The sequence below is a fragment of the Apodemus sylvaticus genome, chromosome 20 (assembly GCF_947179515.1).
Source record: "Apodemus sylvaticus chromosome 20, mApoSyl1.1, whole genome shotgun sequence".
Classification (NCBI taxonomy): domain Eukaryota; kingdom Metazoa; phylum Chordata; class Mammalia; order Rodentia; family Muridae; genus Apodemus; species Apodemus sylvaticus.
The window spans coordinates 67466404-67485186 of NC_067491.1; positions in this window are offsets into that span (position 1 = coordinate 67466404).

The window sequence follows — 18783 nt, forward strand, 5'->3', positions numbered from 1 at the left end:
TCTTGCATATTCTTTCGAGAGAAAACTCTCCTGTGCCTTCCCTTTTGAGGCTACATGCTTAGACATACACACAACACCAAAGCTTTCCGAGTTACAACCAGTTGTTTAGGAATAACTAGATAATTTCACACGATGCTGGATTTCCATAAAACGTGGTTTTCTGACAAATTTTGACAAAAGAAAATTCTCCTGTGGGTTCTCTTTTGAGGCTACACGTTTAGACGTACACGCCACACCAAATCTTTTCGAATTACAACGTGTTGTATAGGAGATACAAGCTAATTTTGTACGAAGCATTATTTCTTCTCGTAAAGTGTTTCCAATACATGAGTATTTGTCTTTACTCTGCAACACTGTATTTCCTTATAACATGGTATTCTTACATATTCTTTCGAGCGAAAACTCTCCTGTGCCTTCTCTTTTGAGGCTACACGCTAAGACATACACGCAACACCAAAGCTTTTCGAGTTACAACGTGTTTTTTAGGAAAAACATGATAATTTCATACGATGCGGGATTTCCTTATACGTGGTTTTCTGAAAAATTTTGACGAAAGAAAATTCTCCTGTGGGTTCTGTTTTGAGGCTACACATTTAGACAGACATACACGCCACACCAAATCTTTTCGAGTTACAACGTGTAGTTTAGGAGATACAAGCTAATTTTTACGATGCGTTATTTCTTCTTGTAAAGTGTTTCCAATACTTATGTATTTGTCTTTACTCTGCAACACTGTATTTCCTTATAACGTGGTATTCTTACATATTTTTTCGAGAGAAAACTCTCCTGTGCCTTCCCTTTTGAGGCCACATGCTTAGACATACACGCAACACCAAAGCTTTTCGAGTTACAACGTGTTGTTCAGGAAAAACTAGATAATTTCGCACGATGCGGGATTTCCAAAAAACGTGGTTTTCTGACAAATTTTGACAAAAGAAAATTCTCCTGTGGGTTCTCTTTTGAGGCTACACATTTAGACGTACACGCCACACCAAATCTTTTCGAGTTACGACGTGTTGTATAGGAGATACAAGCTAATTTTGTACGAACCGTTATTTCTTCTCATAAAGTGTTTCCAATACGTTCGTATTTGTCTTTACTCTGCAACACTGTATTTCCTCATAACGTGGTATTCGTACATATTCTTTTGAGAGAAAACTCTCCAGTGCCTTCTCTTTTGAGGCTACTCTCTTAGACATACAGGCAAAAACAAAGCATTTCGTGTTACAACGTGTTGATTAGGAAAAATAACATAATTTCGCATGATGCGGGATTTCCTTAAAACGTGGTTTTCTGACAAATTTTGACGAAAGAAAATTCTCCTGTTGGTTCTCTTTTGAGGCTACACATTTAGACCTACACGCCACACCATATCTTTTCAAGTTACAACGTGTTGTATAGAAGACACAAGCTAATTTTGTATGATGCATTATTTCTTCTCTTAAAGTGTTTCCAATACAAACGTATTTGTCTTTGTTCTGCAACACTGTATTTCCTTATAACGTGGTATTCTTACATATTCTTTCGAGAGAAAACTCTCCTGTGCCTTCTCTTTTGAGGCTACACGCTAAGACATACACGCAACACCAAAGCTTTTCGAGTGACAACGTGTTTTTTAGGGAAAACATGATAATTTCGCACGATGCGGGATTTCTTAAAACGTGGTTTTCTGAAAAATTTTGACGAAAGAAAATTCTCCTGTGGGTTCTGTTTTGAGGCTACACATTTAGACATACACGCCACACCAAATCTTTTCGAGTTACAACGTGTAGTTTAGGAGATACAAGCTAATTTTTACGATGTGTTATTTCTTCTTGTAAAGTGTTTCCAATACTTATGTATTTGTCTTTCTCTGCAACACTGTATTTCCTTATAACGTGATATTCTTACATATTCTTTCGAGAGAAAACTCTCCTGTGCCTTCCCTTTTGAGGCTACATGCTTAGTCATACACGCAACACCAAAGCTTTTCGAGTTACAACGTGTTGTTTAGGAAAAACTAGATAATTTCGCAAGATGCGGGATTTCCATAAAACATGGATTTCTGACAAATTTTGACAAAAGAAAATTCTCCTGTGGGTTCTCCTTTGAGGCTACACGTTTAGACATACACGCCACACCAAATCTTTTCGACTTGCAGCGTGTTGTATACGAGATACCAGCTAATTTTGTACAAAGCGTTTTCTTCTCGTAAAGTTTTTCCAATAAGTACCTATTTGTCTTTACTCTGCAACAATGTATTTCCTTATAACGTGGTATTCTTACATATTCTTTCGAGAGAAAACTCTCCTGTGCCTTCTCTTTTGAGGCTACATGCTTAGACATACACGCAACACCAAAGCTTTTCGAGTTACAACGTGTTGTTTAGGAGATACAAGTTAATTTTGTATGATGCTTTATTTCTTCTCTTGAAGTGTTTCCAATAAGTATGTATTTGTCTTTACTCTGCAACACTCTATTTCATTATAACGTGCTATTCTTACATATTCTTTCAAGAGAAAACTCTCCTGTGACTTCTCTTTTGAGGCTACACGCTTAGACATACAGGCAAAACCAAAGCATTTCGTGTTACAACGTGTTCATTAGGAAAAATAAGATAATTTCGCACGATGCAGGATTTCATTAAAACGTGGTTTTCTGACAAATTTTGACGAAAGAAAATTCTCCTGTTGGTTCTCTTTTGAAGCTACATGTTTAGACGTACACGCCACACCAAATTTTTTCGAGTTACCACTTGTTGTATCGGAGATACAAGCTAATTTAGTATGAAGCGATATTTCTTCTCATAAAGTGTTTCCAATACATACGTATTTGTCTTTAATATGCAACACTCAATTTCTTTATAACGTGGTATTCTTACATAATCTTTCAAGGTAAAACTCTCTTGTACATTCTTTTTTGAGGCTTCACGCTTAGATATACACACAACACCAAAGATTTTCGCGTTACAATGTGTTGATTAGAAAAAACAAGATAATTTCGCACGATGCAGGATTTCCTTAAAACATGGTTTTCTGACAAATTTTGAAGAAAGAAAATTCTCCTGTGGGTTCTCTTTTGAGGCTACACGTTTAGCCGTACACGCCACACCAAATCTTTTCGAGTTACAACATGTAGTTTAGGAGATACAAGCTAATTTTTACGATGCCTTATTTCTTCTCTTAAAGTGTTTCCAATATGTACGTATTTGTCTTTACCCTGCAACACTGTATTTCCTTATAACGTGGTATGCTTACATATTCTTTCGAGAGAAAACTCTCCTGTGCCTACTTTTTTGAGGATACACGCTTACCCATACACGCAACACCAAAGCTTTTCGAGTTATGACGTGTTGTTTAGGAAAAACAAGATCATTTCGCACGATGCCGAATTTCCTTAAAACGTGGTTTTCTGACAAATTTTGACAAAAGAAAATTCTCCTGTGGGTTCTCTTTTGAGGCTACACGTTTAGACGTACACGCCACACCAAATCTTTGCGAGTTACAACTTGTTGTTTAAGAGATACAAGCTAATTTTGTACGATGCTTAATTTCTTCTCGTAAAGTGTTTCCAATACATACCTATTTGTCTTTACTCTGCAACACTGTATTTCCTTATAACGTGGTATTCTTACATATTCTTTCGAGAGAAAACTCTCCTGTGCCTTCTCTTTTGAGGCTACACGCTTAGACATACAGGCAAACCAAAGCATTTCATGTTACAACGTGGGTTTCTGACAAATGTTGACGAAAGAAAATTCTCCTGTGGGTTCTCTTTTGAGGCTACCCATTTAGACGTACAGGCCACACCAAATCCTTTCGAGTTACAACGTGTTGTTTAGGAGATACAAGCTAATTTTGTATGATGCATTATTTCTTCTTCTAAAGTGTTTCCAAAACATACGTATTTGTCTTTACTCTGCAACAATGTATTTCCTTATAACGTGGTATTCTTACATATTCTTTCGAGAGAAAACTCTCCTTTGCCTTCTCTTTTGAGGCTACACGCCTAGACATACACGCAACACCAATGCTTTTCGAGTTACAACATGTTGTTTAGGAAAAACAAGATAATTTAGCACGATGCGGGATTTACATAAAACGTGGTTTTCTGACAAATTTTGACGAAAGAAAATTCTCCTGTGGGTTCTCTTTTGAGGCTACCCATTTAGACGTACATGCCACACCAAATCTTTTCGAGTTACAACGTGTTGTTTAGGAGATACAAGTTAATTTTGTACGATGCGTTATTTCTTCTATTAAAGTGTTTCCAATTCATACATATTTGTCTTTACTCTCCAACACTGTATTTCCTTATAACGTGGTATGCTTACATATTCTTTCGAGAGAAAACTCTCCTGTGCCTACACTTTTGAGGGTACACGCTTGCCCATACACGCAACACCAAAGCTTTTCGAGTTACAACGTGTTGTTTAGGAAAAACAAGATCATTTCGCACGATGCCAGATTTCCTTAAAACGTGGTTTTCTGACAAATTTTGACGAAGAAAATTCTCCTATGGGTTCTCTTTGAGGCTGCACGTTTAGACGTACACGCCACACCAAATCTTTTCGAGTTACAACTTTTTGATTAGGAAATACAAGCTAATTTTGTACGATGCCTTATTTCTTCTCTTAAAGTGTTTCCAATAAGTACATATTTGTCTTTACTCTGCAACACTGTATTTCCTTATAACGTGGTATGCTTCCATATTCTATCGAGAGAAAATTCTCCTGTGCCTACTCTTTTGAGGCTACACGATTACCCATACACGCAATACCAAAGCTTTTCGAGTTACGACGTGTTGTTTCGGAAAAACAAGATCATTTCACACGATGCCGGATTTCCTTAAAACGTGGTTTTCTGACAAATTTTGACGAGAGAAAATTCTCCTGTGGGTTCTCTTTTGAGGCTACATGTTTAGACGTACACGCCAAACCAAATCTTTTCAAGTTACAACTTGTTGTTTAGGAGATACAAGCTAATTTTGTAGGATGCTTTATTTCTTCTCGTAAAGTGTTCCAATACTTATGTATTTGTCTTTACTCTGCAACACTGTATTTCCTTATAACGTGTTATTTTTACATATTCTTTCGAGAGAAAACTCTCCTGTGCCTTCTGTTTTGAGGCTACACGCTTAGACATACAGGCAAAACCAAAGCATTTCGTGTTACAACGTGTTGATTAGGAAAAATAAGATAATTTCGCACGATGCGGGATTTCCTTAAAATGTGGTTTTCTGACAAATTTTGACGAAAGAAAATTCTCCTGTTGGTTCTCTTTTGAGGCTACACGTTTAGACATACACGACACACCAAATCTTTTCGAGTTACAACGTGTTGTATAGGAGATATAAGCTAATTTTGTACGAAGCGTTATTTCTTCTCGTAAAGTGTTTCAAAAATGTACGTATTTGTCTTTACTCTGCAACACTGTATTTCCTTATAACGTGGCATGCTTACATATTCTTTGGAGAAAAAACTCTCCTGTGCCTACTCTTTTGAGGCTACACGCTTACCCATACACGCAACACCAAATCTTTTCGAGTTACTACGTGTTGTTTAGGAAAAACAAGATAATTTCGCACGATGCCGAATTTCTTTAAAACGTGGTTTTCTGACAAATTTTGATGAGAGAAAATTCTCCTGTGGGTTCTCTTTTGAGGCTACACGTTTAGACGTACACGCCAAACCAAATCTTTTCGAGTTACAACTTGTTGTTTAGGAGATACAAGCTAATTTTATAGGATGCTTTATTTCTTCTCGTAAAGTGTTTCCAATACGTACGTATTTGTCTTTACTCTGCAACAATGTATTTCCTTATAACGTGGTATGCTTACATATTCTTTGGAGAAAAAACTCTCCTGTGCCTATTCTTTGGAGGCTACACGCTTACTCATACACGCAACACCAAATCTTTTCGAGTTACTACGTGTTGTTTAGAAAAAACAAGATAATTTCGCACGATGCCAAATTTTTTTCAAACGTGGATTTCTGACTAATGTTGACGAAAGAAAATTCTCCTGTGGGTTCTCTTTTGAGGCTACACGTTTAGACTTACACGCCACACCAAGTCTTTTCGAGTTACAACGTGTTGTATAGGAGATACAAGCTAATTTTGTACGAAGCATTATTTCTTCTCGTAAAGTGTTTCCAATACATACGTATTTGTCTTTACTCTGCAAAACTGTATTTCCTTATAACGTGGTATTCTTACATATTCTTTCGAGAGAAAACTCTCCTGTGCCTTCTATTTTGAGGCTACATGCTTAGACATACATGCAACACCAAAGCTTTTCGAGTTACAACGTGTTGTTTAGGAAAAACTAGATAATTTCGCACGATGCGGGATTTCCTTAAAACGTGGTTTTCTGACAAATTTTGACGAAAGAAAATAATACTGTGGGTTCTCTTTTGAGGCTACCCATTTAGACGTACACGGCACACCAAATCCTTTCAAGTTACAACGTGTTGTTTAGGAGATACAAGCTAATTTTGTATGATGCATTATTTCTCCTCGTAAAGTGTTTCCAATACATACGTATTTGTCTTTACTCTGCAACACTGTATTTTCTTATTACGTGGTATTCTTACATATTCTTTCGAGAGAAAAATCTCCTGTGCCTTCTCCTTTGAGGCTACACGCTTAGAAATACACGCAACACCAACGATTTTCGAGTTAAAACGTGTTTTTTAGGAAAAACAAGATAATTTCGCACGATGCGGGATTTCCTTAAAATGTGGTTTTCTGACAAAATTTGACGAAAGAAAATTCTCCTGTGGGTTCTCTTTTGAGGCTACAAGTTTAGTCGTACACGCCACACCAAATCCTTTCGAGTTACAACGTGTTGTTTAGGAGATTCAAGCTAATTTTGTATGATGCATTATTTCTTCTCGTAAAGTGTTTCCAATTCATTCGTATTTTTCTTTACTCTGCAACACTGTATTTCCTTATAACGTGGTATTCTTACATATTCTTTCGAGAGAAAACTCTCCTGTGCCTTCTCTTTTGAGGCTCCACGCTTAGACATACATGCAACACCAAAGCTTTTCGATTTACAACGTGTTGTTTAGGAAATACAAGATAATTTAGCACGATGCGGGATTTCCATAAAACGTGGTTTTCTGACAAATTTTGACGAAAGAAAATTCTCCTGTGGGTTCTCTTTTGAGGCTACCCACTTAGATGTACACGCCACACCAAATCCTTTCGAGTTACAACGTGTTGTTTAGGAGAAACAAGCTAATTTTGTACGATGCGTTATTTGTTCTCCTACAGTGTTTCCAATACATACGTATTTGTCTTTACTCTGCATCACTGTGTTTCCTTATAACGTGGTATGCTTACATATTCTTTAGAGAGAAAACTCTCCTGTGCCTACTCTTTTGAGGCCACACGCTTACCCATACACGCAACCCCAAAGCTTTTCGAGTTACAACGTGTTGTTTAGGAAAAACAAGATCATTTCGCACGATGCCGGATTTCCTTAAAATGTGGTTTTCTGACAAATTTTCACGAACGAAAATTCTTCTGTGGGTTCTGTTTTGAGGCTACACATATAGACGTACATGCCACACCAAATCTTTTCGAGTTACAACGTGTAGTTTAGGAGATACAAGTTAATTTTTACGATGCGTTATTTCTTCTTGTAATGTGTTTCCAATACGAACGTATTTTTCTTTTCTCTGCAACACTGTATTTCCTTATAACGTGGTATTCTTACATATTCTTTCGAGAGAAAACTCTCCTGTGCTTTCTTTTGAGGCTACACGGTTAGACATACATTCAACACCAAAGCTTTTCGAGTTCCAACGTGTTATTTAGGAAAAACAAGATGATTTCCCACGATGCAGGATTTCCTTAAAACGTGGTTTTCTGACAAATTTTGACGAAAGAAAATTCTCCTGTGGATTCTCTTTCGAGGCTACACATTTAGAAGTACATGCCACACCAAATCCTTTCGAGTTACAACGTGTTGTTAAGGAAATACAAGCTAATTTTGTGTGATGCTTTATTTCTTCTCGTAAAGTGTTTTTAATACATACGTATTTGTCTTTACTCTGCAACACTGTTTTTCTTTATAACGTGGTATTCTTACATATTCTTTCGAGAGAAAGCTCTCCTGTGCCTTCTCTTTTGAGGCTACACGCTTAGACATACAGGCAAACCAAAGCATTTCGTGTTACAACGTGTTGATTAGGAAAAATAAGATAATTTCGCACTATGCGGGATTTCCTTAAAACGTGGTTTTCTGACAAATTTTGACGAAAGAAAATTCTCCTATTGGTTCTCTTTTGAGGCTACACGTATAGACGTACACGCCACACCAAATCTTTTCGAGTTACAACGTGTTGTATAGGAGATATAAGCTAATTTTGTATGAAGCGTTATTTCTTCTCGTAAAGTGTTTCCAATACATACGTATTTGTCTTTACACTGCAACACTGTATTTCTTTATAACGTGGTATTCTTACATATTCTTTCGAGAGAAAACTCTCCTGTCCCTTCTCTTTTGATGTTACACGCTTAGACATACACGCAACACCAAAACTTTTCGAGTTACAACGTTTTGTTTAGGAAAAACAAGTTAATTCCGCACGATGCGGGATTTCCATAAAACGTGGATTTTGACAAATTTTGACGAAAGAAAATTCTCCTGTAGGTTCTCTTTTGAGGATACACATTTAGACGTACACGCCACACCAAATCATTTCGAGTTACAACGTGTTGTTTAGGAGATACAAGTTAATATTGTAAGATGCGTTATTTCTTCTCTTAAAGTGTTTCCAATACGTAAGTATTTGTCTTTACTCTGCAACACTGTATTACCTTATAACGTGGTATGCTTACATATTCTTTCGAGAGAAAACTCTCCTGTGCCTACTCTTTTGATGGTACACGCTTACCCAAACACGCAACACCAAAGCTTTTCGAGTTACGAAGTGGTGTTTAGGAAAAACAAGATAATTTCGCATGATTCCGGATTTCTTTAAAACATGGTTTTCTGACGAATTTTGACGAAAGAAAATTCTCCTGTGGGTTCTCTTTTGAGGCTACACGTTTAGACGTACAGGCCACACCAAATCCTTTCGAGATACAATGTGTTGTTTAGGAGATACAAGCTAATTTTGTATGATGCTTTATTTCTTCTCATAAAGTGTTTCCAATATTTACATATTTGTCTTTACTCTGCAACACTGTATTTCGTTATAACGTGGTATTCTTACATATTCTTTCGAGAGAAAACTCCCCTGTGCCTTCTCTTTTGAGGCTACACGCTTAGACATACAGGCAAAACCAAAGCATTTCGTGTTACAACGTGTTGATTAGGAAAAATAAGATAATTTCGCACGATGCGGGATTTCCTTAAAACATGGTTTTCTCACAAATTTTGACGAAGAAAATTCTCCTGTCGGTACTCTTTTGAGGCTACACGTTTAGACGTACACGCCACACCAAATTGTTTTGAGTTACAACGTGTTGTTTAGGTGATATAAGCTAATTTTGTACGAAGTGTTATTTCTTCTCATAAAGTGTTTCCAATACATACGTATTTGTCTTTACTCTACAAAACTTTATTTCCTTATAAAGTGGTATTCTTACATATTCTTTTGAGAGAAAACTCTTCTGTGCATTGTCTTTTGAAGCTACACGCTTAGGTACATGCAACACCAAAGCTTTTCGCGTTACAACTTGTTGATTAGGAAAAACATGATAATTTTGCATGATGTGGGATTTCCTTAAAACGTGGTTTTCTGACAAATTTTGAAGAAAGAAAATTCTCCTGTGGGTTCTCATTGAGGCTATACGTTTAGACGTACACGCCACACCAAATCTTTTCGAGTTACAACGTGTTGTTTAGGAGATACAAGCTAATTTTGTACGATGCGTTATTTCTTCTTGTAAAGTGTTTCCAATACATACATATTTGTCTTTACTATGCAACACTGTATTTCCTTATAACGTGGTATTCTTACATATTCTTTCGAGAGAAAACTCTCCTGTGCCTTCTCTTTTGAGGCTACACGCTAAAACATACACGCAACACCAAAGCTTTTCGAGTTAAAACATGTTGCTGAGGAAAAACAAGATAATATCGCACGATGAGGGATTTCCTTAAAACGTGGTTTTCTGAAAAAATTTTGACGAAAGAAAATTCTCCTGTAGGTTCTGTTTTGAGGCCACACATTTAGAAGTACATGCCACACCAAAACTTTTCGAGTTACAACGTGTTGTTTAGGAGATACAAGCTAATTTTTTACGATGCGTTATTTCTTCTTGTAAAGTGTTTCCAATATGTACGTATTTGACTTTACTCTGCAACACTGTATTTCCTTATAACGTTGTAGTCTTACTTATTCTTTCGAGGAAAACACTCCTGTGCCTTCCCTTTTGAGGCTACATGCTTAGACATACACGCAACATCAAAACTTTTCAAGTTACAACGTGTTGTTTAGGAAAAACAAAATAATTTCGCATGATGCGGGATTTCGTTAAACGTGGTTTTCTGACAAATTTTGACGAAAGAAAATTCTCCTGTGGGTTCTCTTTTGAGGCTACACGTTTAGACGTACATGCCACTCCAAATCTTTTCGAGTTACAATGTGTTGTTTAGGAGATACAAATTAATTTTGTAGGATGCGTTATTTCTTCTCTTAAAGTGTTTCCAATACGTAAGTATTTGTCTTTACTCTGCAACACTGTATTTCCTTATAAAGTGGTATGCTTACATATTCTTTCGAGAGAAAACCCTCCTGTGCCTACCCTTTTGAGGCTACACGCTTACCGATACACGCAACACCAAAGCTTTTCGAGTTAGAACGTGTTGTTTAGGAAAAACAAGATAATTTCGCACGATGCAGGATTTCCTTAAAACGTGGTTTTCTGAAAAAAATTGATGAAAGAAAATTCTCCTGTGTGTTCTGTTTTGAGAATAAACATATAGACGTACACGCCACACCAAATCTTTTCGAATTACAACGTGTAGTTTAGGAGATACAAGCTAATTTTTACGATGCATTATTTCTTCTTGTAAATTGTTTCCAATATGTACGTATTTTTCTTTACTCCGCAACACTGTATTTCGTTATAACGTGATATTCTTACATATTCTTTCGAGAGAAAACTCTCCTGTGCTTTCTTTTGAGGCTACACACTTAGACATACATGCAACACCAAAGCTTTTCGAGTTCCAACGTGTTGTTTAGGAAAAACAAGATAATTTCTCATGATGCGGGATTTCCTTAAAACGTGGTTTTCTGACAAATTTTGATGAAAGAAAATTCTCCTGTGGATTCTCTTTTGAGGCTACACATTTAGGAGTACATGCCACACCAAATCCTTCGAGTTACAACGTGTTGTTAAGGAGATACAAGCTAATTTTGTGTGATGCTTTATTTCTTCTCGTAAAGTATTTAGAATACGTACGTATTTGTCTTTACTCTGCAACACTGTATTTCTTTATAACGTGGTATTCTTACATATTCTTTCGAGAGAAAACTCTCCTTTGCCTTCTCTTTTGAGCCTCCACGCTTACACATACAGGCAAAACCAAAGCATTTCATGTTACAACGTGTTGATTAGGAAAAATAAGATAATTTCCCACTATGCGGGATTTCCTTAAAACGTGGTTTTCTGACAAATTTTGACGAAAGAAAATTCTCCTGTTGGTTCTCTTTTGAGGGTACTCGTATAGACGTACACGCCACACCAAATCTTTTCGAGTTACAACGTGTTGTATAGGAGATATAAGCTAATTTTGTATGAAGCATTATTTCTTCTCGTAAAGTGTTTCCAATACGTACGTATTTGTCTTTACTCTGCAACACTGTATTTCCTTATAACGTGGTGTTCTTACATAGTCTTTCGAGAGAAAACTCTCCTGTGCCTTCTCTTTTGATGCTACACGCTTATACATACACGCAACACCAAAGCTTTTCGAGTTACAACGTATTGTTTAGGAAAAACAAGATAATTCCACACGATGCGGGATTTCCATAAAACGTGGTTTTTGACAAATTTTGACGAAAGAAAATTCTCCTGTGGGTTTTCTTTTGAGGCTACACATTTAGACGTACACACCACAACAAATCTTTTCGAGTTACAACGTGTTGTTTAGGAGATACAAGTTAATATTGTACGATGCATTATTTCTTCTCTTAAAGTGTTTCCAATACGTAAGTATTTGTCTTTACTCTGCAACACTGTATTTCCTTATAACGTGGTATGCTTACATATTCTTTCGAGAGAAAACTCTCCTGTGCCTTCTCTTTTGAGGCTACACGCTTACCCATACACGCAACACCAAAGCTTTGCGAGTTACGAAGTGTTGTTTAGGAAAAACAAGATAATTTCGCATGATTCTGGATTTCCTTAAAACGTGGTTTTCTGACGAATATTGATGAAAGATAATTCTCCTGTGGGTTCTCTTTTGAGGCTACACGCTTAGACATACAGGCAAAACCATAGCATTTCGTGTTACAACGTGTTGATTTGGTAAAATAAGATAATTTCGCAAGATGCGGGATTTCCTTAAAACATGGTTTTCTGACAAATTTTGACGAAAGAAAATTCTCCTGTTGGTTCTCTTTTGAGGCTACACGTATAGACGTACACGCCACACCAAATCTTTTCGAGTTACAACGTGTTGTATAGGAGATATAAGCTAATTTTGTACAAAGCGTTATTTCTTCTTGTAAAGTGTTTCTAATACGTATGTATTTGTCTTTACTCTGCAACACTATATTTCCTTATAACGTGGTTTTCTTATATATTCTTTCGAGAGAAAACTCTCCTGTGCCTTCTCTTTTGAGGCTACATGCTTAGACATACACGCAACACAAATGCTTTTCGAGTTACGACGTGTTGTTTAGGAAAAACAAGATAATTTCGCAAGATGCGGGATTTCCTTAAAACATGGTTTTCTGACAAATTTTGACGAAAGAAAATTCTCCTGTGGTTTCTGCTTTGAGGCTACACGTTTACACGTACACGCCACACCAAATCTTTTCGAGTTACAATGTGCTGTTTAGGAGATACAAGCTAATTTTGTAAGATGAGTTATTTCTTTTCGTAAAGTGTTTCCAATACGTACATATTTGTCTTTACTCAGCAACACTGTATTTCCTTATAAGGTGGTATTCTTACGTATTCTTTCGAGAGAAAACTCTCCAGTGTGTTCTCTTTTGAGGCTACACGCTTAGACATACATGCAACACCAAAACTTTTCGAGTTACAACATGTTGTTTAGGAAAAACAAGATGATTTCGCACGATGCGGGATTTCCTTAAAACGTGCTTTTCTGACAAATTTTGACGAAAGAAAATTCTCCTGTGGGTTCTCTTTTGAGGCTACACGTTTATAAGTACACGTCACACCAAATCTTTTCGAGTTACAACATGTTGTTTAGGAGATACAATCTAATTTTTGCGATGCGTTATTTCTTCTTGTAAAGTGTTTCCAATAAGTACATATTTGTCTTTACTCTGCAACACTGTATTTCCTTATAACGTGGTCTTCTTACATATTATTTCGAGAGAAAACTCTCCTGTGCATTCTCTTTTGAGGCTAAATGCTTACACATACACAAAACACCAAAGGTTTTTGCGTTGCAACGTGTTGATTAGGAAAAACAAGATAATTTCGCACGATGCGGGATTTCCTTAAAACGTGGTTTTCTGACAAAATTTGACGAAAGAAAATTCTACTGTGAGTTCTCTTTTGAGGCTACACGTTTAGACGTACATGGCACACCAAATATTTTCGAGTTACAACGTCTTGTTTAGGAGATACAAGCTAATTTTTTAAGATGCGTGATTTCTTCTCATAAAGTGTTTCCAATACGTATGCATTTGTCTTTACTCTGCAACACTGTATTTCCTTATAACGTGGTATTCTTACATATTCTTTCGAGAGAAAACTCTCCTGTGCATTCTCTTTTGAGGCTACACGCTTAGACATACACGTAACACGAAAGCTTTTCGAGTTACAACGTTTTGTTTAGGAAAAACAAGATAATATCGCACGATGCGCGATTTCCTGAAAACGTGGTTTTTGACAAATTTTGACGAAAGAAAATTCTCCTGTGGGTTTTCTTTTGAGGCTACACATTTAGACGTACACACCACAACAAATCTTTTCGAGTTACAACGTGTTGTTTAGGAGATACAAGTTAATATTGTACGATGCATTATTTCTTCTCTTAAAGTGTTTCCAATACGTAAGTATTTGTCTTTACTCTGCAACACTGTATTTCCTTATAACGTGGTATGCTTACATATTCTTTCGAGAGAAAACTCTCCTGTGCCTTCTCTTTTGAGGCTACACGCTTACCCATACACGCAACACCAAAGCTTTGCGAGTTACGAAGTGTTGTTTAGGAAAAACAAGATAATTTCGCATGATTCTGGATTTCCTTAAAACGTGGTTTTCTGACGAATATTGATGAAAGATAATTCTCCTGTGGGTTCTCTTTTGAGGCTACACGCTTAGACATACAGGCAAAACCATAGCATTTCGTGTTACAACGTGTTGATTTGGTAAAATAAGATAATTTCGCAAGATGCGGGATTTCCTTAAAACATGGTTTTCTGACAAATTTTGACGAAAGAAAATTCTCCTGTTGGTTCTCTTTTGAGGCTACACGTATAGACGTACACGCCACACCAAATCTTTTCGAGTTACAACGTGTTGTATAGGAGATATAAGCTAATTTTGTACAAAGCGTTATTTCTTCTTGTAAAGTGTTTCTAATACGTATGTATTTGTCTTTACTCTGCAACACTATATTTCCTTATAACGTGGTTTTCTTATATATTCTTTCGAGAGAAAACTCTCCTGTGCCTTCTCTTTTGAGGCTACATGCTTAGACATACACGCAACACAAATGCTTTTCGAGTTACGACGTGTTGTTTAGGAAAAACAAGATAATTTCGCAAGATGCGGGATTTCCTTAAAACATGGTTTTCTGACAAATTTTGACGAAAGAAAATTCTCCTGTGGTTTCTGCTTTGAGGCTACACGTTTACACGTACACGCCACACCAAATCTTTTCGAGTTACAATGTGCTGTTTAGGAGATACAAGCTAATTTTGTAAGATGAGTTATTTCTTTTCGTAAAGTGTTTCCAATACATACATATTTGTCTTTACTCAGCAACACTGTATTTCCTTATAAGGTGGTATTCTTACGTATTCTTTCGAGAGAAAACTCTCCAGTGTGTTCTCTTTTGAGGCTACACGCTTAGACATACATGCAACACCAAAACTTTTCGAGTTACAACATGTTGTTTAGGAAAAACAAGATGATTTCGCACGATGCGGGATTTCCTTAAAACGTGCTTTTCTGACAAATTTTGACGAAAGAAAATTCTCCTGTGGGTTCTCTTTTGAGGCTACACGTTTATAAGTACACGTCACACCAAATCTTTTCGAGTTACAACATGTTGTTTAGGAGATACAATCTAATTTTTGCGATGCGTTATTTCTTCTTGTAAAGTGTTTCCAATAAGTACATATTTGTCTTTACTCTGCAACACTGTATTTCCTTATAACGTGGTCTTCTTACATATTATTTCGAGAGAAAACTCTCCTGTGCATTCTCTTTTGAGGCTAAATGCTTACACATACACAAAACACCAAAGGTTTTTGCGTTGCAACGTGTTGATTAGGAAAAACAAGATAATTTCGCACGATGCGGGATTTCCTTAAAACGTGGTTTTCTGACAAAATTTGACGAAAGAAAATTCTACTGTGAGTTCTCTTTTGAGGCTACACGTTTAGACGTACATGGCACACCAAATATTTTCGAGTTACAACGTCTTGTTTAGGAGATACAAGCTAATTTTTTAAGATGCGTGATTTCTTCTCATAAAGTGTTTCCAATACGTATGCATTTGTCTTTACTCTGCAACACTGTATTTCCTTATAACGTGGTATTCTTACATATTCTTTCGAGAGAAAACTCTCCTGTGCATTCTCTTTTGAGGCTACACGCTTAGACATACACGTAACACGAAAGCTTTTCGAGTTACAACGTTTTGTTTAGGAAAAACAAGATAATATCGCACGATGCGCGATTTCCTGAAAACGTGGTTTTTGACAAATTTTGACGAAAGAAAATTCTCCTGTGGGTTTTCTTTTGAGGCTACACATTTAGACGTACACACCACAACAAATCTTTTCGAGTTACAACGTGTTGTTTAGGAGATACAAGTTAATATTGTACGATGCATTATTTCTTCTCTTAAAGTGTTTCCAATACGTAAGTATTTGTCTTTACTCTGCAACACTGTATTTCCTTATAACGTGGTATGCTTACATATTCTTTCGAGAGAAAACTCTCCTGTGCCTTCTCTTTTGAGGCTACACGCTTACCCATACACGCAACACCAAAGCTTTGCGAGTTACGAAGTGTTGTTTAGGAAAAACAAGATAATTTCGCATGATTCTGGATTTCCTTAAAACGTGGTTTTCTGACGAATATTGATGAAAGATAATTCTCCTGTGGGTTCTCTTTTGAGGCTACACGCTTAGACATACAGGCAAAACCATAGCATTTCGTGTTACAACGTGTTGATTTGGTAAAATAAGATAATTTCGCAAGATGCGGGATTTCCTTAAAACATGGTTTTCTGACAAATTTTGACGAAAGAAAATTCTCCTGTTGGTTCTCTTTTGAGGCTACACGTATAGACGTACACGCCACACCAAATCTTTTCGAGTTACAACGTGTTGTATAGGAGATATAAGCTAATTTTGTACAAAGCGTTATTTCTTCTTGTAAAGTGTTTCTAATACGTATGTATTTGTCTTTACTCTGCAACACTATATTTCCTTATAACGTGGTTTTCTTATATATTCTTTCGAGAGAAAACTCTCCTGTGCCTTCTCTTTTGAGGCTACATGCTTAGACATACACGCAACACAAATGCTTTTCGAGTTACGACGTGTTGTTTAGGAAAAACAAGATAATTTCGCAAGATGCGGGATTTCCTTAAAACATGGTTTTCTGACAAATTTTGACGAAAGAAAATTCTCCTGTGGTTTCTGCTTTGAGGCTACACGTTTACACGTACACGCCACACCAAATCTTTTCGAGTTACAATGTGCTGTTTAGGAGATACAAGCTAATTTTGTAAGATGAGTTATTTCTTTTCGTAAAGTGTTTCCAATACATACATATTTGTCTTTACTCAGCAACACTGTATTTCCTTATAAGGTGGTATTCTTACGTATTCTTTCGAGAGAAAACTCTCCAGTGTGTTCTCTTTTGAGGCTACACGCTTAGACATACATGCAACACCAAAACTTTTCGAGTTACAACATGTTGTTTAGGAAAAACAAGATGATTTCGCACGATGCGGGATTTCCTTAAAACGTGCTTTTCTGACAAATTTTGACGAAAGAAAATTCTCCTGTGGGTTCTCTTTTGAGGCTACACGTTTATAAGTACACGTCACACCAAATCTTTTCGAGTTACAACATGTTGTTTAGGAGATACAATCTAATTTTTGCGATGCGTTATTTCTTCTTGTAAAGTGTTTCCAATAAGTACATATTTGTCTTTACTCTGCAACACTGTATTTCCTTATAACGTGGTCTTCTTACATATTATTTCGAGAGAAAACTCTCCTGTGCATTCTCTTTTGAGGCTAAATGCTTACACATACACAAAACACCAAAGGTTTTTGCGTTGCAACGTGTTGATTAGGAAAAACAAGATAATTTCGCACGATGCGGGATTTCCTTAAAACGTGGTTTTCTGACAAAATTTGACGAAAGAAAATTCTACTGTGAGTTCTCTTTTGAGGCTACACGTTTAGACGTACACGGCACACCAAATATTTTCGAGTTACAACGTCTTGTTTAGGAGATACAAGCTAATTTTTTAAGATGCGTGATTTCTTCTCATAAAGTGTTTCCAATACGTATGCATTTGTCTTTACTCTGCAACACTGTATTTCCTTATAACGTGGTATTCTTACATATTCTTTCGAGAGAAAACTCTCCTGTGCATTCTCTTTTGAGGCTACACGCTTAGACATACACGTAACACCAAAGCTTTTCGAGTTACAACGTTTTGTTTAGGAAAAACAAGATAATATCGCACGATGCGCGATTTCCTGAAAACGTGGTTTTCTGACAAATTTTGACGAAAGAAAATTCTCCTGTGGGCTCTCCTTTGAGGCTACACATTTAGACGTAAACGCCACACCAAATCTTTTCGAGTTTTGACGTGTTGTTTAGGAGATACAAGCTAATTTTGTATGATGCATTATTTCTTCTTGTAAAGTGTTTCCAAAACATATGTATTTGTTTTTATTTTGCAACACTGTGTTTCCTTATAACGTGGTATTCTTACATATTCTTTCAAGAGAAAACTCTCCTGTGCGTTCTCTTTGAGGCTATACGCTTAGACATATACGCAAAACCAAACCTGTTCGAATTACAACGTGTTGTTTAGGAAAAACAAGATAATTTCGCAAGATGCAGGATTTCCTTAATACGTGGTTTTCTGACAAATTTTGACAAAAGAAAATTCTCCTGTGGGTTCTCTTTTGAGGCTACACGTTTAAACGTACACGCCACACCAAATCTTTTCGAGTTACAATGTGTTGTTTAGGAGATACAAGCTAATTTTGTAAGAAGCGTTATTTTTTCTTGTATAGTGTTTCAAATACGTAATTATTTGTCTTTACTCTGCAACACTGTATTTTCTTATAACGTGGTATTCTTACCTATTCTTTCGAGAGAAAACTCTCCTGTGCATTCTCTTTTGAGGCTACACGCTTAGACATAGATGCCAC